The 26,286-nt window shown below is 39.1% G+C and overlaps 1 protein-coding gene across 2 annotated transcripts in view; it reads right to left on the bottom strand.

The window, feature by feature from the left end:
* Nucleotides 1–10,801: 10,801 nt before the first annotated feature.
* The window catches only part of brd1a (bromodomain containing 1a), a 38,662-nt gene continuing 23,177 nt past the window's right edge, over nucleotides 10,802–26,286 (bottom strand). For both annotated transcript variants that reach the window (XM_040146900.1, XM_040146909.1), the window contains exons 15-16: nucleotides 13,624–13,689; nucleotides 10,802–10,836 (exon numbers count right to left, since the gene is read on the bottom strand). The gene's annotated coding sequence lies outside the window, so the exon portion shown is untranslated. The remainder of the gene's footprint in view (nucleotides 10,837–13,623; nucleotides 13,690–26,286) is intronic.

The raw sequence follows: 26,286 nt of genomic DNA, 5'->3' as shown, positions 1-26,286 counted from the left end.
GATTGGTGCATTTTCTTCCTGTCCTCCATGTTTTCAGTCAATCGGTCCTTAGATAAAAAGAGCTTAGAAAGATTATCCCCCTGGCTTGCATGCCATTATCATTAATCAGTGTGTTATTGACTGCTCTGTCCTTTCCTGTTTCAAGTTCAGGCCTCCCTTAATCCACAGATTTTGCCCAGAAGACAAACACTTGACTCTGGGAGGCTCAGTGCAGCTTGAACCATGCCCACCCTTGCAGGCACCAATCGATTTGCAGCAAGCCCTTTCCCACCTACCAATCAAAATGCCCAAACACTGTGACTGGTGATGTAACTTCCCCCTTACAGTAACTAGAGACTCAGTTTGAAGATCAGTTACAAAGGCCTGTTATAAAGGCTCAGTAATTTTTTTTATCTAATATCGCAAATGATGTGAAAATGCAAACGGGGATGGGATGTGTTTTATCTAGTTAAGATTCACTAAGATCTTAATCTATATATTGCACATGATTAGAGTTTATAATTTGGAAATGAGTTTTTAATTAGTGTTTATTTTAACATTAAAAAAAGGTAGAAGTCAATTTTTTTTTTTAAATCAATGATGCAAAAAAGACACCCACACACTTTAACAATATAATTTGAAGCGCAAACACTTTACGTACTTACTTATTTGGAGGGACTCCGGTGAATAATTAGTAGCCCAGCTCATTTGCATTCTCTTCATACTCTTCGCTTTACTTATTAATGGAAGATTTTCTGAGTTGTGTTGCAAGAGGCCCTTGTAAACCAGTGGTTCCCAAACATGGGTACATGTACCACTGCAGTTGCCAGGCAGTATGGCGAAAGATTGCAGCTAATTTGAAAAAGTACAATTTTATTAAGAAATCTATAGAAAATAGAATAGAAATAGAATTACAAATTGGTGTGGTACTGATCTTTAGTAAACTTACTGCTACAGAAACCAGAAAGCTATAAGCTATGAGAGTCAGACTGCACAGGACATGCCTCCAACCAACCTAAGTCAGCTGTAGCACACGGTGACTGAGAGTGCTTGTAAAGTTATAGCTAGTTGAAACATAGTTATAAGTAATGGTTTAATGTTTGAAATATTTAGCTAAAAGTAATGGAGAAATGGTTAAAACATTTAGCTCCTTTCACTCAGGCTGTAGTACTAATGTCAACCTGACGTAAAACACCGAAACACTGACAATTCAGTGGTATGAAAAAAATACTGTATCAATATCCACTTTTAATAGGGTTAAATAACATCCACTTTAAAATCAATTCAAATGAACATCATGGATGGCATTGATGCAGGGAGCTTGAGCACATCGGGTTATGTCAGACAAATAAATAAGCTGGGAACAACTGTTGTGAACCACTTTGGTCAGTTTTTCTTGCTGTTTGATATTTTTTAGTGATTAGTGATAAGAATATGACACAATTCATCGACTAATGAAGATGAATTATGTCTACATACACTATTCCAAAAGTGATCATGAGACCAATGCTTTACCATTATGTGCAAGACATACTGAAATGATATGCGAGTACCAGGAGCCTATCTCATGCACTGGGAAATGCATAACGTGATGATCATCATCAACACTAAACAAAGTGCTCTTGAGTGAGACATTGAACTCAGCAGCAGCTCATCCGCTGCTGCTCGGCAGTTCAACCTGAAAATGTAAAACAACCAGTCCCAGCCATTCCCAGGCGTTTCCCTGCCATATCATGGGAACTGATGTTGCAGGGCATGTTTGTGCTGGAGTACAAATCATGCTGTCAGTTTCAGTGCGCCTGTCAAAGAAGCAAGAGATCAACAGAGCCAGACGGGGACAACAGGAAGCACACTGACATAGCATGAGTCGATAGGGAGGGAAGTAACCTTGAGCAGTGATTGGAGAACCATATGTTTCTGTATTAAAGAGCGTGTGTGCATGTCTTCATGTGGCTTCAACTGTGCCTGCGAGTGTGGCTGACTGATTATGGTGTGTGTAAATTCATCTGTGTGAGTATACACATCACACATACAACACAGGGTCATGTATCCATCGGTAAATATGAGCTGAGTCTGATCAATAATCTCAAGCAAAGAGAAGCTTAAAGATTTTCCACATTAACTCTACTCTGTCATGATCCATGGTCTCCATACCTCCCTGTGTTCCAGATAGTGTGCTTGCATGCTTTATGTGCACAAACATGTCTGTGTGAGCATGCGTGCTGGCCTGTTTGTTTACAGGCAAGGCATGGTAGCTTAACTGTGTTTGTGGGCACCCTCCTGTACGTGTGCTGGTGTTTATGTTGTTTAGCGTGCATTTGTTGAGGTTGTGTTCGGTCCAGGCTTCCGCTTGCTTCCTGCTGTTGACTTCAGCTATTTACTGACTGTGCTTTACTGACATACACTGCCTGGTCAAATAGATACAGATAATCTATGCAAATGTAACACAGTGTTTTCTCAATCAAAAGCTATTTAGCCGCCTGTGTATCTTCCTGTACGTGTTCATTGAGACAGTTCCCAGAGGGCTTCCAATGGTGCTGGTTTGGAGATATGAGACTGATTAAAAACATTACAGAGTGGTTTGTTTAGTTGCAAGAGCGCCAGACAAATTTGTGTTCTTTTAATGTAAGCTGAATGCACTATTATGAGGAAATCACAAGGTTGTTTCTTCATTTTTTGTGTTGTAGGACATGAAAGAGGTACCTGCAAAATAATGGTTTTCAGTCAGAGAAGCTAAGCTACTCTAATCAATATTTTTATATGAGCAATGGTTCAGATCAAAATGTGTAACGCGAAGTGTCGCCTGTAGTGATGAATCCACAGAGAATTACCCCCCAACTGCAGTTCACCTCAGCTTTACAAAGCTTTACATTTATTTTATTTAACCTCTAAAGTTAGCAGAGCATACCTCTTCTTTTACAGCAGTGGACTGTTAACAGTTTAGTCAAAAAAACAATAAAAAAACTGGAACACACAGAATTAAAAAATAAAAACAGAATAACTGACAGTAAACCAGGTATAGACAAGTGTAAGAAAGAGAGCGAGAGAGAGAGAACTGTTATTGAGAATGGTTAAAGTTACAGAGAGCTATAAGTATTTTGAATTTTAGGTAACACTGGAGATGTCCTAGGAAACAAAGAGGATTTTTTGGACTAAAAAGACAGTAACTTTGGAAGATACCCACTTAATGTCGCAAATTGTGCCTGAGGACTGTGCCTCATCACTAACATTAGAATTACATTCGTAAAAGATCACTTCACAGCCAGTGTGGACATTAGGAATGATATAAGCAACCAATAACTCTTTCAATGCAAATTTGTTATGAGTACTGTATTACTGTGGATTTTGGTGCTTTTTACTTTCAACGGAAATTGACCATGATTGGCACTCTTTGCTCAAAAGCAGTCCTCTTGTAGAGCAATTTTCAAGAATAGCTTCTACGTTTTCTATGCCAAATAAAAAATGACTTCTGTACCCCAGTTTCGCTTGCATTGTATGTCAACCAAGTCAAATTTTTTAACCATCATTTAGACTTAGAGCGTTTAGCTGTCATAGTCATTCTGAGGGCTTTTCAGTGATTTAGCAGAGGTTTGGTGTCTTGCTCAGGGGCACTTGCGACAGCATTCATGTCTGCTGATGGATATATGCTGGCTATGGAGGTATTGAAATGGTCTCAAATATGTCTTTAAATGCTAGCACACCCTGCCACATGTCCACGTCTCTTCACACCCAAGCCATAGACTCCTCTGTGCATGCAACCCATCAACACAATTCCTTTGTGCATGCCAAAAATCATTAATTCCCATCCTATTTTCTATGCAATCCCCACTCTTCAGCATAAGGCTGATCTTTGAGCCAAAAACCTGCCTTTCCCAACCACCCACACCTTCCCTCCTCCCTGTGTTCTTGTCTCCCCCTTTCCTCTCCACCACCTCATCTCTCTCTCTGTCTACTTGCCTTCTTCTCTCTCCCCCTCCTCCTCTGCTGCTACAAACTCCAAAGTCTCCTAATTCCTGTCATGCTAATTGGAGCTGACAGACACAGCTAATTATGCGCAGATAATCTGCTGCATCTGACTAATTATAATTCCCATTAGCTGCCGATAATGCTCATTAGATTAACTTTCTCCAGGAGAAATTGGAAATAATAGGACAGGCTCATCACACTGCATCATGGATAGGGGTTCCTTTGGCAGGGAGGGCCGGTGTTTGTTTGGCGTCAGGGAGGCAGGCTGGCTCTCAATGGCCTCGGTAGAAATAGATACATTGTCTGATCCAAATGATATCTGATACATCTTGACTGCTGCCACAGAAATTGAGAGACAGAGAAGCAAAGAGGGGTAATTACAACACATGGGTCTGTGTCAGGTCAGAAATGAAAACTTACACACACACACACACACACACACACACACACACACACACACACACACACACATACATATAAATGTATATATATGTATGTATGTGTTCTTCAAGGTATTTGCAGGGACAGTTTTGGAAGCGGGGCCGTTTCTTGGTGATGAATTAAGCAGCTTCGAGTAAAAGAAGGCACTGTTGGAGTTGTCTGTGGGCTGAAATACAGCATTGGCACCTCTGGTAATGGTGCAGGTAGCTGTAATCATACACGTAACAGCACATACCTATAATGAGCCATGAAAGTTCAGGCAGGAAACTCTGGTTGGCTGCAGTCCATTAGCCCACTCTGCGGTGCAATCGCTATAAACTACCAATCACACTTTCCCCTGAACAGAGAAAACTATTTATTTGTTGCCCACTCAGTCTACCGCTGTGCGATCCGCTCTCGCTTTTGCTGCTTGATACGACAATTCTGCTGCTCTGGCTCACCCACCACCGCCAGTTACCCCCTGCTTAGATGTACTTTTATGTGGTGCGGAGAGGGATATCATTTACCTTGTGATAGATGTGCATCCACGTCTGGGGAGAGAACATAAAAGCAGGTCTATTCAGCACTGTAACATTAAAGTTAAAAATTATTTTTTAATTTCTTTAAACTGAAAATGTAAGCTCTACTGACTGCTGCTAAATGGCGCTGAGTGCATAAAATCTGATGGTGAAGATAACAGTTTTGCCATGCATGTGTTGTCAAACCATTTATTGGTTCATACAATATACAGGCTCTTACTTTTGATAGATTAAATACAGTGATAACTATTAAAACTGATGAAAAAAAATCTTGTGTTGGGATTGCATGCCATGTGTCAGAACAACAGAAAACCTACATGAAGCCCAGAGGTCTGACTGAAGGTTTCATGGATTTTTCACCGACCGTTAGTTAAAACAGCACCAAATCACCGGTGTATGAATTTTGGTTTGAATTCAAACTCTGGCCTCTCCCTGTGACGCAGCTAAAACGTAATAACAGCCAGCTTAGCTCCTCCCTGCTATTTCCTCATGCGCCATTCTTGCTGTAAGCGCTTCTCCAGGTTCATCCCCTATGAGTTTGGCTGCTGAAAGGGAGCATCTCTCTCAAACATTCAAGTTTAACTCAGCGGTGGGCCACAAGTGTTTAAGTCGCGGGCAAGTGAACAGACTGTGTGAATTCACCAAAAACATTTCCAGATCAGAAAGAGACAGCTGCACAGCATCAGCTGATTTCTCATACTGCCTTTAGAAGGACAGAAAGGGAGATAAAGGATTAAACGTTATTTTTCCCAAATGGGTTGACACTGTTGTTTTCCCAGCTCGCTGTGACCACCTGAGGGGTGAGACAAACAGCCCCACCCATGTTCAACCAAGGACTGTTCTGAAGCCACACTGGACGGATCTACACACATTTCATCTGCTTTCTGAAGCATCTAATAAGAGGCTTGTGTCGGAGCAGAAATTGTACTTAGTGTGTATGGTAAACATTATTGCTTGTAAACTGCTATTGTTGTTAAGAATGGACCTCTGTGTCCTGTCATTCCTGTAAAATACTGTGGAGTATTTACCATTGTTTGCTGCTTGTTTTGATTTCACTTAGTGCATTAGAGTTGGTTTGTGTTTTCCCACATTGTGGGCTGCTTGTGTTAGATTCACCACCACAAGTAAAGCCAATGAGCTATAATTTTACCAGCTAAAGGACCAGTGCTGGATGAACGCTAGTTTGCATGCCGTGCTACTGTGTGGTAAAAAAGTATAGCTTTTTGTGTCTCGCCGTGGTGGCTAGGATCTTCTTTGCATTGCTTTGCATGCTTCTCTCCCTCTTTCTTTAACTAACCGCCACCTACACACATCTGCACGTATCCACAAACAACCTTGTTACGCAGATAGCGTGGTAGCATAACCTTGTTTGCCCCCCACGCCATCTTCTTGCCAGAGACACAAGTTAGATCACATCTCCCCCTTTGTCTCTTATTCTCCCTGTTAAAATCTTGCACTTGAGCCCGCCACCTTTCCCTCTCTCTCTCTTTCTCTCTCCACACACACACACACATACACACACACGCACACACACACACATGCACACACACACACGCACACACCAATTCACGCACATTCACACACACACGTCACATGTACTACGTCTACTGGTTTGCCTTTGATGGCTTGATAGTATAGTTGTGCTCATTGTAGCTTGTTGTTGTAGCTGAAGTTGGATAACAGATGTCTGTTAATTAAGGGTAATATTGTTTGCTGATTAATATTGCTACAATATTGCTGTAAATTCTGTTATACGTTAAGCAGTTTTTTGTGATTATTTGTGCATACCTCCTGTGAGCTGGATTGTGACAGTCAGTGCTTGGATTCAACTCTTCACTGTTCACTTCATAAGTGCTGATATCTCCCAGAAATTGAGACTTACAGTTTGGTCCATAAGTATTTGGTCAGTGACACAATTTTTAAAATTTTGCCTTTGTACACCACCAAAATGGATTTGCAACAAAGCCATTAAGATGTGATGGAAGTGTAGACTTGTAGCTTTAATTTACGGGGTTTAACAAAACCCCGTAAATTAAAGCTACATTACATTAAAACATCACATTAAAAGTTGAGGAATTACAGCCATTTTTATAAATACTCCCTCATCTTCAGAGGCTCAAAAGTAATTGGACAATTAACTGAAGATCAAGCTTACAGCTAGGTGTGGCCTTGTTATTTTATGACAAATTAGGCACATAAAAGGTCTGGAGTTGATTCCAAGTGTTGAACTTGCATTTGGTAGCTGCTCGTGGGAATTCTCAATATTTGGTCCAAAGAGGTGTTGATGGAAATGAAGGAGGTCATCATTAGGCTGAAAAAACAAAAACAAAACCTATCAAATAGATAGCAGAAACTTTGGGAGTGGCCAAATCAACAATTTGGTACATTCTTATAAAGAAGGAATGCACAAGCAAGCTCAGCAACACCAAAAGGCTTGGAAGACCATTGAAGACAACTTAAGTGGATGATCGCAGAATTCTTTCCTTGGTGAAGAAGAACCCATAACATCTATCCAGGTCAAGAACACTCTCGAGGAGGTAGACGTATCATTGTCAAAGTCTACAATCAAGAAACGCCTTCATAAATGTAAATACAGAGGTTTAACCACAAGGTGCAAACAACTGGTAACACTCAAGAACAGAAAGGCCAGATTAGACTTTGCCATAAAACATCTAAAAAATCCTGCCCAGTTCTGCCAATGGAACTGGGTCACTGGTGTTTATTGATGATGTGACTGCTGATAGAAGTAGCAGGATGAATTCTGAAGTGTATAGGTATACTATACTATCTGCTCAGATTCAGCTAAATGCTGAAAAACTGATTGGATGGCGCTTCAAAGTACAGATGGATAATGACCCAAAACATACTGCAAAAGCAACCCAAGAGCTTCTCAAGGCAAAGACCCAGTCAGTCACCTGACCAAAACCAAATTGAGCGTGCTTTTCACTTACTGAAGACAAAACTAAAGAAAGACCCACAAACAAGCAGCAACTACCGTCCGCAACTACAGACAGCTGTAGTCCAATTACTTTTGAGTCTCTGAAAATGAGGGAATATGTATAAAAATAGCCGTAATTCCTGAATGGTTAAATGCAATGTTTTTTTTAAACCCCTTGAATTAAAGCTGAGAGTCTACACTTCAAACACATCTTGATGGCTTAATTTCAAATCCATTCTGGTGGTGTACAAAGGCAGAATTTAAAAAATTGTGTCACTGACCAAATACTTATGGACCAAACTGCATAAGTGAACACCCATTTGAGATTGTATTTATAGTTTGGTCCCTGATACCAGGCTCGTGCCCCATAATTATTCATTCACATTAATAATGTTATTCATAGAAATAATTATACTTGATAATTATTCATAATTTGCTAATAACCAAACCTGTTCCTTCCAGTGCATAACAGTTGTATGCATTACTTTTTAATGAGAGGAAGTCATTGAGTAAGCATCGATTCTTTTTGAGTACAATAAATACAGAAATCCTCTGCAATGGTTGCCAAACCAAATGTAATTTATTGATGCATTGTGGGGCCAAGGAGTCCAAAGCCTGGGGAACACACAGGCCCTAACACCTATAAATGGGATACTGATCTTTTTTTTTTTTTTTTTTGGGGGGGCGTCTATATTTAACCATGAAGTGCCTCCCTTTATCGAGTGGTTAACATTCTCTCCCACAGCCAACTTACACATACACGACATTTAATAGCGCAGTGACATTCAACAGTGTATGTTCCTATGACAACACATCAAATCGCCCATTGGGAGCAGGACTGACAGCACCTCAGGATATTTTAATGAAAAGACTGTGATCTGAACAATACAAGTTTCCATAGTGGATGTGTTCTCTACTATACTGTACTGTACTCTTTGATAGGACAAAAAGAAGAGCTCAGTATTTTTTGCTCCAGTCGTGTTTATTCATCTTTTTATTCAGCCCCTGGGGCCAGCCGTAATCCGGGGTGTGTGTGTGTGTGTGTGTGTGTGTGTGTGTGTGTGTGTGTGTGTGTGTGTGTGTGTGTGTGTGTGTGTGTGTGTGTGTGTGTGTGTGTGTGTGTGTGTGTGTGTGTGTGTGTGTTTGTGTCCTCCTACTTTTGTGAGGACCAGTTTGCGTTATAAACCTTATGGAGCCAGGACATTTTGGTAAAGTGAGGACATTTTGGCCTATCCTCACAACTTTAAAGGGCCCTTTGACTGTTAAGACTTGGTTTTAGGGTTCAGGTTAGAATTAGGTTTAAGTCAGGTTAGGGTAAGGGTTAGGCGTTTAATTGTGATGGTAATGTTAGGGTAAGGGGCTTTGGAATGCATTATGTTAACACACAAAGTTTGTGTGTGTGTGTGTGTGTGTGTGTGTGTGTGTGTGTGTGTGTGTGTGTGTGTGTGTGTGTGTGTGTGTGTGTGTGTGTGTGTGTGTGTTAACCACGTGTCTGCTTGCCTCTGCACGTGTACTCCCATTGCAATGTCCTGAATATGATCACCTTAAACAGCACATCTCGTAAACCGTCAGTACAAGACAGTGTGAAAAAGAACATCCATTCCATATGAGATGGATCCAGCTACAAACAGGATATGTTGGCTAATCATGAGCAGAAGAGCTTTGCTGGAATATTCACTGGCATGTATTTTAAAACACAAGTCAGGGTTGAAACCATAGCAACAATGCTTTACCACAGAGGAAAACAAAAGCACAGTTATTGTCTGCATGAAAATGTTCAAGCCCACCTAAATTCAGCTGTCTCCCTGCACACGTCCAGAAAAATGCCTCTAAGTGGTGTTGCCCAAAAAAAAAAAAAAAAAAAAACACAGGGAAAACAATAGAAGCATGATTACAGGACTGCTCACTCAGTGCTAAAAAACACAAAAGGGAGTTTGATTTGATTCTGCATTTCATATTTGGGTAGCTTCGGGCTTTCCAATTTTCTCTGGTACAAAACAAAAACAAATCTTGTGTGTCTGCAGTGAACTGGAAAAGTGAGTCACTCCAAACAAGTTTCACTCTGAGGTAAAGAGAAAGAAACAAAGTAAACTTCAAAAATTATTCACTTTAAAATATCATATAGCCAAAAAAGATGTTATTTTTCTGACTAAAATCATATATATTTTGGCTATAATCCAAACCAACTTCTTTCAGGTTTTTCTTTAAAGCTGCATTAATCAATATTTTTATATTACCTATTGGTCAAAGGAATAAGTGAGAGAGATGAAAACAAAAATTGGACTTCAACATTATACATGTACTTTGTTAGCATGCAGGTCGCACTAAAAATTCAGTTTAGCAGTGTGCCCTTTAGTAGTTAGCAAGATGGCTAAGCTGTTATTTACAGTTTTCAGGTGATTTGCCAAACTAGTTGTAGATTTGTGATATGCCAGTTTCCTTTGGCAAATCTGGCACGTCTTTTTGGGAATCATTTTTGCAAATTTGAGAATTATTCCAGATGCTCGACTTTTTCAAGATCTTGTTAGTGTAGTTGTAACTTTTAAGCATGTCAAATCGTCACGTGTCACTGTCCCAGTGTCAGTGCTGGTAAAGTTAGATGCGAGCTGTAATGCACAAAACTATCACTATGTTTTAATGACCTTGTCTAAGAATAACTAATAATAATTCATGTTGATGCATAATGAATAATTATTATTATGACTTAATATTATGGATTTTGTAGAAATACATATATATACATACACATACATACATATATAGATACATATATACATATACACACATATACATACATATACATATATATACATATACATATATATATATATACACACAGACACACACACATACATACATGCATGCATATATACACACACACACACACATACATACACACACAAACATACACATAGATACAGCACCATGTACCTTTGAATTAGAAAGATGCCGAAGCAGACGTGGGTCTTGTTCTTGGCTCTTTGGTAGGATCCACTAAAAACACAGTTACAAAATTTTTAGATTTATCATTCAGCTATCCAGCCACTTGTTTGTCTTCTCCTTTCTATAGAGAACAATTGAAAATTAATTATTAAAACTGCGTTATATTTATTCAAATGAAAACAAGATACTGCTAGGGCTGAACCGATTGCCTTGAGGCTTCAAACCTTCTGCTGTTGCCATGATAATTGACGTTCAAATCAGTACATGAATGCTGCATTTGTTAAAGTTATTGTTATTATATATATATATATATATATGTGTGTATGTGTATGTATGCATATATATATATATATATATATATGTATGTGTGTGTGTTCACAAATAGGCCAGTTTAAGTTTTGATGAACAAAAAACACTAGTGTGATATGAGTGTAGGGTGTGTAAAATGAGTATTTGGATGTCTAAAATAGGGATATGGATCCGATCTGCTCACTTTTTGTTAGTCCCTCTTGATAGAGGGCAGATAAATGCCTAAAATGTAAATCAACAGGACAGACTTGTGAAAATCCTTAATAGAGTGTTGGATCACTAAAGCAACTTCAGTTTACCTTAGTATAAACAGAAAATGTCTACCTGTATTTGAGGGGCTGATATACTGTACCACTCCTACTATTTCTATTATGTCTGTTGTTTTCAGTAAGACTCCTATCCAGACTGATAGAGCGCAGGAGGTGAGGTTTCAGTGTTATTGTCAGGGGCAGTTTAATGGGACATGTGACACATTTGGCTATTGCTTGTGAAAACTGCTAAACTCACCTGTGAGTGTGTGTGTGTGTGTGTGTGTGTGTGTGTGTGTGTGTGTGTGTGTGTGTGTGTGTGTGTGTGTGTGTGTGTGTGAGAGAGAATGAGTGTGTGTATGAGAGAGAGAAAGGATGAGATTAGGAAGAAATTCCTTTTTTTTTTGCTTTTTTTTTTGCTTTGTTGATCATACAAAAAGAAAACACTCAAAGCAATTTGTGTTCAAATGGTTGGAGGTCTGGTTACTGAGATAACCACTGCACTGAGTTTATTTTTTTCAAACCAGTCAGTAATGCCCCATGGATGAGGGTATTGAGATTCTGCAAAAAAGGAAAAAATGAGTACATATTCCTCCTTCTTCAGGTCTTATTTTTCTTGTGTCTCTTCCAAGACATTACGTATGAAAAGTGAAGCTTGCTTATGTTATGTAATCCAGCAATAGTAATGAACGCATCAATTCTGCAATAATTTGTCACTGTTACATTATTGTTGTGTAGTAATGCAGTTTAAGTGCAGGTTAATTTGAAAAGTACTTCATAACCATACTGTAACTTCGACAGGATTCAAGAGTCTGCTAACTGATTTCTTTGTACTGGATGTAAGTTAATAATAATAAAAAAACTAAACAATGGATGCCTGGACCGGGAGAATAAATACATTAAAATTTGTAAAACACAGAAACATGGTATACAAAATAGATAACTCTGACTATACAGAATAAATAATTTGTAGTAAAAGGGCTAAAACATGCAAAACCACTGGTACGGTATGGTCCTTTACAGGTGCTATTGGTAAGTTTTTGCTATTGCTACATAGTACGTCAATGTTATCTCTTGTTTTGCTTCTATTTCTAATGACAATGTTATCTCTTGTTTTGCTTCTATTTCAATCACTTTTCTTCTAATGAAGTTAGCATACTAACCAGCTAGCCCCAACCCATCCCATCTGGTAATACATCTTTCTGATAGTCAGTCACTGAAGCATCCAGTCTGCCCTCAGTCCAACATGAGAGGATGAAGAAGTAGCGCTGCCCAGAGGGCATACTCTAACCGGTTGTTTTGTAAATGCAACAATTGCTGAAGCTCTTGGTAAATAAACAGCTGATAATGCTAATGTTGGCTATGTAGCAATAGCAACAACTTACATAAAGCAACTTTAAGTTATACTGTGTGAGCATCACAAAGAAGCAGAGATGGTTCATTGCAAAACTGCATTTCAAAATTTATATTAGGAGATAGATAGATAGATAGATAGATAGATAGATAGATAGATAGATAGATTTGGTCAGGGAATTGGCACGCAAATTTATGCACTACTTATGCAGCATTTACATTCCCATAACTGCCAAATTAGAGGCCTTCAACAATTGTATCTCATTGTGTCTGCCGTTACAAGCTAGACAGTAACACTTTAAAGTGCAGCTGTCATTTTTATGTGCCCTTATAGAGCAGAGAATGAATACGGCTTTTATGTGCAACACCACAAGCCCTCATCATTGGTCATTGCAGGGGTGGGTTTTGGCGGGGAGGGGGGGCAAGCTAATGAGGATGTTAGCTGGTCCTTTATCAGCCAGGAAGGCCCTCTGTAAAGATGTCAGTTCACGCTTGATTCACATCTGATGATTACGGTCACCCCTGCCTGGCTTTTCTACTTGCCGTTTCTGCCCAATTGGCGCGCTGTGCTGATGAGAGATACAATAACCACCTTGAGAGGTGCTTAGCGGCTTTAACGATGAGGCTGAGAGAGTTGCACAGTAAGAGGATGGGGAACTAGCTGTGTGAATGAAGGGTTCTAGCCATCAAAACTAAGTACACTCCTGATCCTTTTGTGTTCTGCAGTAGAACATTTTTAGTCAAACATGCACACACATGGACTCAAGTACAAACAGAGCAACACAAACTTGTACTCATTATTAAGATCATTTTATTGTTCTGTTTCTCCATCTGTTCTTTCTTAATGCCTCAGTTTTCTCTTCTGCCCTAATTTTTCTCTTTTTTCTATTTTTTCCTTATTCTGAAGTGAAATGTCACAATGACTGACCTGCACTGTCCAGTCAATCTGTCTCTTTTCTCCTGCTCTGGATCCTGGCTGAATGCTGCAGGATTTCTGTAAGAGGAAACAAGACATGGACATTTTCAAAAGGTAGCTCAACTGTCTAAAGCAAGCTTCAAGCAAGAGAGAAAGGACTACATCATCCTATTTGCATGAGCAGACAGAAGGTTAATAACACAAGCCCTGCTGTGACAAAGGAGAAAAAGAACACCGAGTAGGTAGGAGGGATGAAAAGTGCTGATCCTCCACTTCTGGCCCCTGAGAATCCATTTAAGACACAAGTGAGGAGCATGGAAGTAATTAGAACCCTGGATATATGATGGGTTTCATGTACAGTCACACTTCTCTTTTTCTCTGCAGAACCTAATTTACCAGAATGCATGTTGAGATGGGACAGCAACGGCAGCACTAGTGGACACAAATCTGAAAAAGAGTTTGTTTTTTTTTTATATCAGTGATTCCCAACCAGGGGTAATTGTACCCCAGAGGGTACTTCTATAGTTGCTGGGGGTACTTGGAAAGATTGTGGAGTAGCTCAACTAATTTGAAAAAAATATACATTTTGATATGATTAAAAAAATAAATCCACAAATTTGTGATTAGGAACAAAATAAAAAAAGACATGGTATTAATTTGTGTGTGAATGAGTGAATGTGTGGTAGTGTAAAGCGCTCTGAGTGGTCAATAAGACTAGAAAAGTGCTACATAAGTGCAGTCCCTTTACCATTTCCAGTACCCTGTAAGTGACTTGCTACAATAGGCTCTCGTTACAGTATACACTTCCCATCAGCCTGAATTAGGTTGGCGGGACGTATGTACCTGTAACTGCATGAAAACTAGTTAGCAAACAAGCAAAGAAGTCACTTAATGGGCCTAGTAAGCTAAAATTTATGTATAAACAATTATAATAGATAAATAAATGTTATGGATACATAATTAAAACAGATAGCTAAAAGTAATTGATAAATGGTTGACATAACTAAAAATACCGGCTGAATGGTGAAACAGTTGGCTAAAAGTAATGTATAAATGGTTTTAATAGTAAGTTAAAAGTAACAGATAAATGGCTGAAATAGTTAACCAAAAGTAATAGTTAAAGGTGCTATATGTAAGTATTTTAGTTTAAAACTATTCAAAAATTAACTAAAATTGTGAACAGAATGTGAATAAATAACAATTTTGATATTATGTCAAAGATGTCTATGTATTGTGTTGCAGAGATATCTACTAAAGTTAGCATGCTAACAAGCTAGCTGCAGCCCATCACATAATACCACTTTGTACCTCAAGAGGTGATTGGAAGTCACTGTAGTGTCCAGTCTGCCCTCAGTCCAACATGAGAAGATGAAGTAGTGCTGCCCCGAGGGCGTATTCTAACTTCTTGTAAACTCAACAATAGCTGAAGCTCTTTGTAAGCGACCATTATCACCACTACCACTCCACTTCTGACAAGAAACCACATTCAGCAGCAAAGTAAAGCAGTGCTAGAAATAGAAGCCAAATAAGAGTTAACCTTGGCCTTGTTCTCCACCATATGAGACACATTTTGGCAAGTAAAGTAATGAAGTTTCATGCTGAACTCGCAGTATTTCTAGTTGTTTCTGTTTAGCTATTAATGTTAACATTGGCTATGTAGCGATATACAAATACTAACATATAGCATAAATGGTTGCAATGGCTAATAATAATAGAAAAATGCTAAAAGTTAGTTAAAAGTCATAGACAAATAGTTGAAATTACTAAAAGTAATTGATAAATGAAATGTTTGATAAATGGTTGAAACAGTTTGCCAAAAGTAACAGACAAATATAAAATAAATAGTTAGCTAAAAGTATCTAATAAATCGTTGAAAAGTCTAGCTTCTGCCACTCCAAGTAGTAGTAGTACAAATACTAACCTGACCAACACCAACATTGAACTTGACCAATTCAATTGTATAAAAATATTGTAACAATTTCCACTTTTAAATAAATAAGCCTTACAACATTCAGTTTTAAATCTATTCATTCAAATAGGCGGTGATGATGAAGGGGTTTCTGAGGTCATCTAACAGTACTGTGGTACGGTTAGACAAAAAACTTTGGAAAAGTGATGAAAGCTGTGGTGGCTGGAAAAAAGGATGAGTGTGACAGGGAGATAGTTGTGTGTGGGAGGTGGCATCAAATCAAATGTCTTTCCTTTCACTTCCCTTTCCTTTCAACTATTTGTTTTAGTGAGGATACTGAATTACTTCCTGACAATAAAGAATCTGAGTTGAACAAAGAGAGGAAAACAAACTAAAATGTGTTATTAATCTGACATATGTAAACAGCAAACAGTGATGCAGCTACCTGGCAGGAGTTTAGAGAGCTTCTTTTAGCGCTCCTGTCTTTTCCTGCATCATGGCTTAAGAGTGCACTTTGGAAGTCACCATAGGGAATTGATTATCAACAGGCAGGGGCTGGATCCTTCCTGCTCTGGCATAACGAAGCTCTCTATTTCTGGACCATCAGGTGTTTTTTAGGTTTCTTGTCACTATTCCTAGGCTATCTTGCTTCCTCGGATCACACCAGCCCAGATACGAGTCCACTGGGAATACAGCATGAATACATTTTTTTAAGTCTTAATTCAAAGTTACAAAGCTTTTTTTCTTTTCTTTTTTTTTTCATGTCTGGCAACAGACATGAATCTGCACCGTGATAGTTTGGCTATGACAGTATTTCAACTGCATGGTGGAAACAAACAAGGGGGGGGGCTTATATGCAAACAAATACACAAGCTCCGACAATTAAACAGAAACACAGGTGCACAAGCAACAAACACACACAATGACACACAAACAACCTATAAATAGAAGAGATCCATGGTAACCTGAGATTTGTTGTTTGCCGTCACATGCTGTTAAGAGGGAGAGAAGAGCGGGGACTTAAATAACATTGGGAGATTGGTTTGTGTGAGAGGCAAAGTCAAACCAAATTACGCCTTTTCTATCACTTTGAGTCCACCGGTAAAGCATCTAAAATAGCTTTGTGCCTGGGGACATTTTACCACTGAAAGAATATGGTGGCAATATCCTCCGAGGACCTTGAAAAACAAAGGGATGACGAAGGAGGAGAGGATGGGGAATGAGAGGGTTTAGTTTTACTGCAGATCACAGGTGGTGCCTTGACCACCTAACTCTTTTCACTTTATTTTTTCCCATCCCTCCTCCCATCGCCCGTCTTTTCCCATCTCACCACAGTGCACTGCTGTCACACTGAAGGTCTCTGTTGAAAATGTGGAATACCATTACACTGATGCATCTTTCTCTTTTTTTTTTTAATTTAAAGGGGGGTGGCCAAAAGTGGGCACAAATTACAATGTTCAACATAATGAATATGGAATTCATACTCTTGAGAGGCAGCCCTGAAGGTTTCCAATTTCTATCAACTCAAGCTTGTTGATTTAACTTATTTTTCAGACAAACAAGGCAGAAAGAAATTTCTGCCTTTCTCCATTTAAACTTACCTTCAGTAGACCTTTTACTTTCCTCTCTCTTTCTAATTCAAATAACCACTTGAAAACCACAAGCTTTGCACTTTCCCAGCATTCTATTTTTTCCTTAGCAACAGGAGCGCTGTAGCAACATGAGATGTATATCAGGCTTTAACTGATTTTTGTTTTGCAAGATAAAGTTATTCGGTGCAGTTGTTTCAGTTCGGCGGCGTATTTGTACCCACTCCCATATGCTATTCATTAATTTGCAGGTAGTGGGTAGTTATCAACCTATTACACTTGGGCTTGTGCCCTCACCACACACAGACACACACACACACCCACGTGCATACTTGCCTGCAGTTTGTTACCCCTGGTATCTTGAGGAGGCATACAGGTGGCACCACTTTGGTGGCTGGTGCTGTAATGGCTATGCAAAAGGGCTGGTAGCAAGCTCGGCCCTGTCAGTCTGCGGATGGATGGAACCTTGGGCTGCGCACGCACACACACACTCACACATACTGGCTGAATGGCCTGGCCCGTCCTAAACTAGACTGGACTGGACTGGCCCAGACTACTTGGGAGCCACAGCAAGGGTAAATGGGGCAAACAGGCCAAGACTAAACCAAAATGTTAATACCACAAAATTAAAATCACTTGTAATTACTCGATTCCACAGCACAAAAAATGTGCACCTTTGTTTTGGTATGGAATACTTGGGTCTGACATTAATTAATAAGCCATGAATAAGCATTCATGAATAAACGAAGAAGCATTTTAGGATGCAATCTAGAGAACTTAAAGAGACTAAAATCTCTGGCTTCTTGAGGAATGTAAAATAAAAATCAATATGATATAAACAGAGTAGAAAATATTAAGGCCTCCTGATCTTTCCACAAAATAAACAGACTAATGAGATCCATGTGAAAGCCTTTTTTTTTCCCTCTCACCTCCATGCATCAGTATGAAGCAAAGAGGAAAAAAAACACATTTAAGCTCTGAGAAAACTGAGACATAATTTGTTGAAATTGGACGATGCAGCTCAATAACAGGAATGTGGTCTTGCTATCACATAGCTCTCATAGTATTTCTTACTATATTTCATCACCGGTGACATGTATGGTGTTATATTGTGCTAACTACTGTGCTGAATCCCATGCTTTTGTTTGTGAGAAGCACTGATAAGAGAGAAGAAAACATTTCTTTTGTTGTGATTGCTTTGGAGAACCAGCTAAATGGATTGGTTTATTTTGTTTTTTTCTGTTTTTTACAAGTGGCAGTTACAAAATTACAAACAATAAAGCTGCCTCTGGCTGTATGAGTTTCACAGGTTTTTCACATTTAAAACACAATGCAGTAGATTTTCCAGACCATATGACACAACAGACATGTTTGCTGTGTTTGTTTGCAATAATTATGTTACAATAAAGAAACCAGAAAAGCAAATATCATATGAGGGAAATGGCAGACAGTCTCTGTATTATTGATGTTAGTCTGAAAGACCTGAAGACTCACCTTTGGAGTCACAGCTCTTCTAATCCTTTACTTCGCACTGTGTACAGCAGTCTTTAGCCAACAAAAGCCACTTTCTATCAAATAGTCTTTCGCAGCAAAGAAAATGCTCCTTTGAAATGTTTTGTGGTTTGAACTAATTCGATTATTTTCATGTTTCGCAAGCAAATAAATACACAGTAGTCAATGCTGGTACATAAATATGATTTTCTTTTTTTCATTGTTTTGGACTGGGCCCCTTAGTTCCAGTTACAGGGAACTCTTAATGCTACAGTATACAGTGGTATCTTAGACCAGTGATTCTCAGGGCTCCAAACCAGTACTGTTCTGTGCAGTGTTGGTTAACATGCCACAAAGAGGTTACCTGTTTAAACTGTTTATCCATTACTTTTAGCTAATTATTTAAACTATTTATCGATTATTTATAGCAAACTACTTCATCTCTACATCGATTACCTTTAGCTAGCTATTTCAACCATTTATCTATTACCTTAGCTACCTATTTCAACCATTTATCCATCACTTTTAATTGACTATTTCAATTGCTTTGCTTATGTGGTAACTAGTTTTCACACACTGTCGGTCACAACACCTGGTGCTAAGTGTTACAGCTAAACATGTATGCCAAAATATGGCATCACACTCATTTTAAATCCTATTTGTGTTTATTTTCCTCATTAACATAAATATGTGGATTCTTTTAAAAAAAAAATCAAACTATAATTTCTATTTTTTCAAAAATCTCTTTTTGATTACTTAAAGATGATATTGGAAAAGATTAACTTCCCCGTAGTAAAGTAGAAGAAATAATCTTCATCTTACAGTGCAAATACTACGAATAAATGTACTCAAGTGTATTACGGATCTGAAACTAAAGTGAATCAATTTTGATTATTAACTCAGTAAGATAGCCCTCCTTACATTTACATTTACATTGACTCATTTTGGATAAAAGCATTTGCCAAACAACTTACGAGTGACAGACAACAGTCAATCTTCAGTACAGTAGGAGACCTGAGATTTGGCACAAAGTATTAAATCTGTTAAGACAAAGTTCAAGGAGATCAGGTAAAGAAGTGCACTGAAAATGCACAGTAAGTGCGAGTTAGGCCTGTTAAAGTGTTGGAGATGTTAGAGGAGGAAGTGCTCTTGGGAAACGATCAGTCTTCAGGAGATTCTCAAAGATAGAGAGGGATACCCCTGCTGTGATAGCATTTGGTAGCTTGTTCCACCATCGGGGAACCAAAAACGATACCAATTTGGATTGAAAAATTGAAATATTGCCAAATAGGCGCTTTGGCCTTTGGCTTTGACATCAAATCCTCCACCACTGTCTTGTCAGTCAACTCTCCTCTCATCACGTGAGAAGGTGCTGCTACTCTGTGATGCTGCTGCACAGAGGAGATACATTTAGTTTATAATTGTAGCATCTGACTAAGTATTAATAAATAGTATTTTACAAATTAGAGTTTTTTATTTGATGAATGGGTGCTAACGCTGACACACGAAAATGAACCAAATAGGTTTTATGTCTATAAAATAACAAGAAAGAAAGAAGAAGGTGGGGCCAGAGGGCCAGTTATGTGAATGGTGTGTGCCTGAACACCATGTAACACCGGTAATATCAACTACGGCGGCGACCCAAAGTGTAAGCATATAATCAGACCCAAGGAAGTGGTGTTTATTGAAAAAAGAAGGGGCCCCAGCACCAAGCCTTGGGGTACCCCTGAGTGTAGATATTAGGAAAAATTTGTCCTTCATTGAGCTGCTGGAAATTAATATAGAGTCTAGCAAGACCCCCCCCAAGCCAAGAGTGTTTTTATTATTTTTTGTGAAAAGTGCAGTACTTGCAGTAGTTTAATCAACCTTAATTAATTTTATTCAAGTATTCAAGTATTTCTACTTAATGAGCTATACCATTCAAAATCACCACCTTCCCCCCTTAAGTAATCCATATTTCCACTAAAGACTTTTAATTAGTCAACTGTTGCCAGTGGGCGTTGGCCTTACTATTTTAATTATCTAATGATGGATATTGTCATGAAGCCTATTTTATGGCCAAATACAGATGTCCTAGCTGGATAATACTTTCTGTTTTCTGTGCACTTAAGTGACAAGAGCCTCAACTTCAGCTCCTAATTCATTATACACTGTAGGGCTAAGCCTCCAGGCAAGCCTGCACACACATACACAACCACACACATAGAGACTCAGGACCAGTATGCAGATGAAATCATAGCCAAAATTAATAGGTAAATACACCAAAGTAAATAAACTCCATTAAAAAACTGACATGTTTAATTTAGTTGAGGTTTTTGCCTTATCAGCTCTACTGTGTCTTTGTTTAACAGAGAAAGGGAGTCAGTGAGGGGATGTGAGGAGAGAGCGGAGAGAGAGCACTGCAGGTAATTATACTCCACACACTTGTAATCTGGGGGTCAGCCCGAGTCCCTCCCCTTTGTTCTACAATCAATAGCCTCGGAGGAGGTGGTGAGAGTGAGGAAGAGAAACAGAGAGGAAGCAAGGGGAAGAGATGGAGCGAGAAAGTTGGTGGATCCTTATATTCAGCATTAATCATTAAACAGCACGAGTGTGGGCAGGTGGGAGAGCAAAAACACAGTAGAACACAAACACTTAGGTGGTCAGGTGCAAACAGAAAAAACAGGGACAATACCCTGTAAATTCGAGAAGGGGGGACGATAAAAGAGTTGAGCAGGGCTGCAGAGGGAGAAAGAATCCCTTTTACTTAATCCAGCCATCTGTGGGGAAGAAACAGCAGTGACTTCATAGTTGCTATCTAGCGAGATAACTTTGTGAGTTTATTTGACAGGAGAACAACGGCAGATCCAGTAATAAAAAAAGAAGCAGAGTAGGAAAGAAAGTAAATCCATATTCCTTTTCTAACCTGTTAGACAGACCATCTTTTATTTTTAAACAATCTTCAACCTGTGTGTTGGAATCACTTGCATCTGCAGGTGCACCCAGAGCAGCCACCACCCAGGTAAGTTATATGGACTTATCCCCTCCTCAAAATAAGGGTCTTGCTGTATAACCCTCTATACATACCCACTATAAATACAGTACATATATCAGTCCACCCAGAATCTTGCTCATTTTTTCATTATTGTGGCCCACAAACATGAATTTGCATTAGCTTTTCTTGTAAAACATGTATCTTTTCCCGTTTACTTTTATTTCTGACAGATAGTGGCAATATTTTAGGGTTTTTTTAGATCACAAGAATTCCATATTCTGTCAGTAACCATTAGCATGTGCTGTTAGCTAGCCAGAAGTGCTTCTGCAGCATTTTCTCCCCTGAATTGAGTGTATTAGGTACACCTGTTGCTTTCTACGACGCTATGTAACGCTGCCAACAAGCTCCATAAACTAAATGTTTTTTAGTGCTGCAGCTAACCATTATTTTAATTAATGATTTAATCTATTATTTATTTTCTCAATTGTTTGGTCTATAAAATATCAGATAATACCAAAACATGTCCAAAAGTCCCCATACAAATATATTCAAGTTACTGTCATAGAAAACAGAAAACCGGCGAACACTCTTGAGAATTGTGACCAAATTGTGAATTTGTGTCATTTCTGCTTAAGAAAAATTAACTGATTAGGTAAGTTATTGGCAACTAATTTTCTGTCAATTTATTAATCGGCTTGTGTTATCTCTAGTCTGTTTTAGGTATTAAGACAGGTTCTGGAGAAACAGAGTCCTTTCCACTGAGGTCAAAAGAAATTTGTGGCTTAATTTTTAAGCTGAATTTGATTTTAGCTAGTAAAAGTGTTTATGCATTAGATTACTTTTATGGGACAGCATTGGTGCAGGGTAAGATTTGTATAAAGCTTCAGGCTTGAATCAGCTCGGTTGAGTTCGGTTATTTTCAAATTAAAATAATTTTTTCTCTTTCTCGCACTGATTTAGTTAACTTTCTGTATCCATGCGTGTCACCTGTTACATGTACATACATGATGCCAAGGGGGAAGATAGTAAGAGACAGAGCGTGGAAAATTTTGCCTGGTAAGCTAATGCTCAGTAATGGATTAAATAAGCAAAAAACGTAGTTTCGGGTTGGATTTGGGTCTCAGTTTTAGACCAATGAAGATTTCTACTATAGGGACTGCTAAAACTGGCAGGCATTTTTTTCAATTTGATCTTATTTGTGTAATAATTGCAGCTATTTGAAAGAAATTACATGATCTTATAAATATTCTGGATTGGTTGAACCTGCATTAAGGACACCTGGAGGGAGTAATATATGGTAAAGCATGTAAATTATTTATAAAGCACTTGTAATATACAGGTTGATAACAAAGAACCTGGAGGACACAAAGAAAAAAAATTAAAACTAGCATATCACAGTGTTTGTGCACATGTGCACATGTATGAATGGATAAAAGGATACCACTTCAGCAGTGCCTCCACATGGAACCAAGATATAGAGCCATTGTTTCCTTCTCAGCTGAATCAGGGATCTGTCTTGGTCTGCATTCTCTTCCTCTGCCTCAGAAACAAACAGAGATAAGAAGGGATGCTATTGCAGTAATGTCAGTCTTCAACCAAATGGATAAACCTGGATGGCAGGCTTTTTCGCCAGCGATAAGGATGTTACTTCCACAGATCTGTGGGAGACAAGAGTCAGCTATTTAAAAGCAGGGGAGAATGAGCCCCTGCTAGTGTGCCCACAACTTCACAACACCGAGCATGGTCAACTGATGCTACAGTTTTCAAACATCTGAAGGGTAGCGCAGTAACAACAATCTTGAGGTATCTTTATCCTGGCTGTCTTTGGGACTGATTGTAGCTTGGTGTAAAATTCAGTCTCTTATGTAGACGGTGACAGCTAATGGCAATGTGAAGACTTGAAACGGCTCAGACTCGTGCCCAGTTTTGTTTCAGGCACCATGCTGCCATTTATGCCTGTGATTAGGGCTTGATTTATACATGGCGCAAAAAGTTTTACCTGTTATGCAACCAGGACTTGCCACACTACCTCACCCCAGACGGAGCGGGATGTGGCGTTTCAGACAAGCCCGCAACAAATCATTGTTTTGTTTCATCTCATCAGTCCTTTGAACCGTGAGGCGCCAGCGGGGGAAGTACGATTATTCAGCTAAATTCTGCAAGGGAAATTACAGCTCTGTGGCAGCAGGTGCATCTACAACCCCCCCCCCCCCCAACAGCCCACCCACCCCCACCCCATCCAACCCACCAACCCACCAACCCTACCCCCCCAAGGTATAAACAGCCATGCAAACGTGGACACATATGCCACAACACGCACCTGTACATAAGATACATACACATGCATCACACCAAGCTCGCTAAGTCACACCTGCTCTTTTTCAATCTGTCTTTCACGTGCACAAATCCTCCCCTACATCCACGCCATCCCTGGAAAAATACAAAAAGCACAATCACTCAGTGACACAGATCCGCACATGATCTCCCCACAATGCAGCAAGCCGGCAGGAGCTGCTCCAGAGGAGGTAATTCTGTTTCTGTTTGTTCAACAGAGAAAAGGGAGGGGAAGATAGGAGTGTAAATCTAGCATGGGGGCCCTGTGGCAGAGCCCCCAGGATCAAATCCAATGCTGGCAAGATACACATTAAGCCCGTCAATCACAACAGTGTCCTTGGTATGTGGCAGAATGGTGATGAGAACAGCGGGGGAAATCTCTTTTACATGAGAGTCAGGATGAGGCCACTTAGAAATACATCTGTGCAGGCACATACAAAAAGTCGCATCACCCCAAGGGGTCCCTATATTTAACCCAACTCTAAAACACACAGACACATGTGCAATTGTAGGGCATGATCCACACATTTATATCTAAACTCAAGTATTTTTATACTCAGTCTGTTTATGTTTAAATACCTTTAGGTCAACAGAATAAAGAAATAAGTAAGGGATTCATATTTTCCCACCAAAGTTTTATCCCAGGCAGTGTGGAGAAGGTTTTGAAACATTGAAACCTTCATATAGGGAACTGACTGTTACAGAAAATAGAAATAAACAGCTAATAATAAGCTTAAATAATTTATAAACTTAAATAATTACACAATTTTACAAACTTTCATTTTGGTGTCTAGTAAAACGTTTCGAATGGGGGTGGGTTGCGCTGGGGGCATTATACTCATGACCTCAGTATATCTAAAATCCTGACTACAACCCTGATGGTAACTGGACCAAACACTGGATTTTCTGAGGCCAATACTTAAATAGATATTTGGAAGTTAACAAACACACAACATAACAAATTTTGATATAAATCACTTAGATTTTTTTTTTCTTAACTGTGTACAGGAACAAAGCGCATTTCACAATTGAAAAATCCACTTGTCAGTTTTCTCTGGTGGACAAACTATGTGCAGGCATGCAAACTCATTGGGTGAAAAAAGTGACAAAGATGCGAACATCCTGCAGGTATGGGGGCACTTGCAGCTATTGCAACTACTATTTGGTTAATGAAAAGACAGGGCTTAGATATGAGGTTTATAAATTGATTTCACAACCACTAAAACTAAAAGAAAAACGGCTTCATGGTAATTCCAATTCAGCTTCGGTCTTTTTTGGTATGCTTGGCATTTTTCCACCCTTCTCAAGCCTCATATTCAGGCTACTGTAACAAACACTCCGTTTAACAACATCATAACACCATTGTGTCATGGATTAGTCTCATGTTCCAAAAAAAATCCCAAGCAAACCATTTAATTAAGTCATGGTTATGACAGTATTAGTCTTGCTAATATTGTTTTACCATAAAGAAATTGTACCCATCAGAGGCTAATGTTAACATTAAGTTAGCACTTGGGCTGAGGAGCTCAACTTATGTTGTAGTCGTCGGCAATATGGTATGGTTAGTAATGATAAATGGATAGTCCGAGAGCCCAAACATCAGGAACATTATACAAATGGAAATTGGAATAAACACTACTCTAGCAAAGGAAATAACATTAAAATCTAACGTTACATCCAAATTCTGATAGCTATTGTTCATCAATCAATCAAAACAACTTGACATTTCGGCATATAAGGCATGTGAGCTGTCAAAAACTGACCTCCCAGAAACAGCCATCTTCAGCCTTCACTCTTCTCAAGTGCAAGCACAGAAGCCAGAAGCTTTTTTTTTTTTTTTGCTTTTTGTGGACACAAATGGTTGTGGTTCTCTTCGTGACCCAGACCATGGCATTGTCGTCGTGGAAGAGACCACCGCCATCAGGATAGAAATGTTTCATCATAGGATAAAGGTGATCACTCAGAACAACTTCGTACTGATTTGCAGTGACCATTCCCTTTAACAAGGCAAGTCAACCTAAACCATGCCAGCAAAAAGCCCCCTACAGCGTAACAGAGCAGCCAGATCCCCTCACTTTAGGGGTCAAGCATTCAACCCTGTATCATTCTCTTGGTGTACGCCGCACATGCATTGCCTGCATGTCAATAATATGTCAAAGGATGACTCATCTAAACATATTATTTTTTCCCACCTCTCTGTAGACCAGTGCTTATGGTTTTTGCAACACTGAACTCTCAAATGTGCATTCATCTTTGTAATGAGGGGTTTATGCAGTGCAACCCTACTGTAACATTCCTCTCTAAGTAATTGTCGACCAACTGTTCTTGTTGACACTGTCTCATCAAGTCCTGCATTGACATTCTCAGTAATCTGAGGA

The sequence above is a fragment of the Xiphias gladius genome, chromosome 2 (assembly GCF_016859285.1).
Source record: "Xiphias gladius isolate SHS-SW01 ecotype Sanya breed wild chromosome 2, ASM1685928v1, whole genome shotgun sequence".
NCBI classification, from domain to species: domain Eukaryota; kingdom Metazoa; phylum Chordata; class Actinopteri; order Istiophoriformes; family Xiphiidae; genus Xiphias; species Xiphias gladius.
Note: the sequence above shows the minus strand (reverse complement) of the source record. Positions and strands in the feature narration are given on the sequence as shown.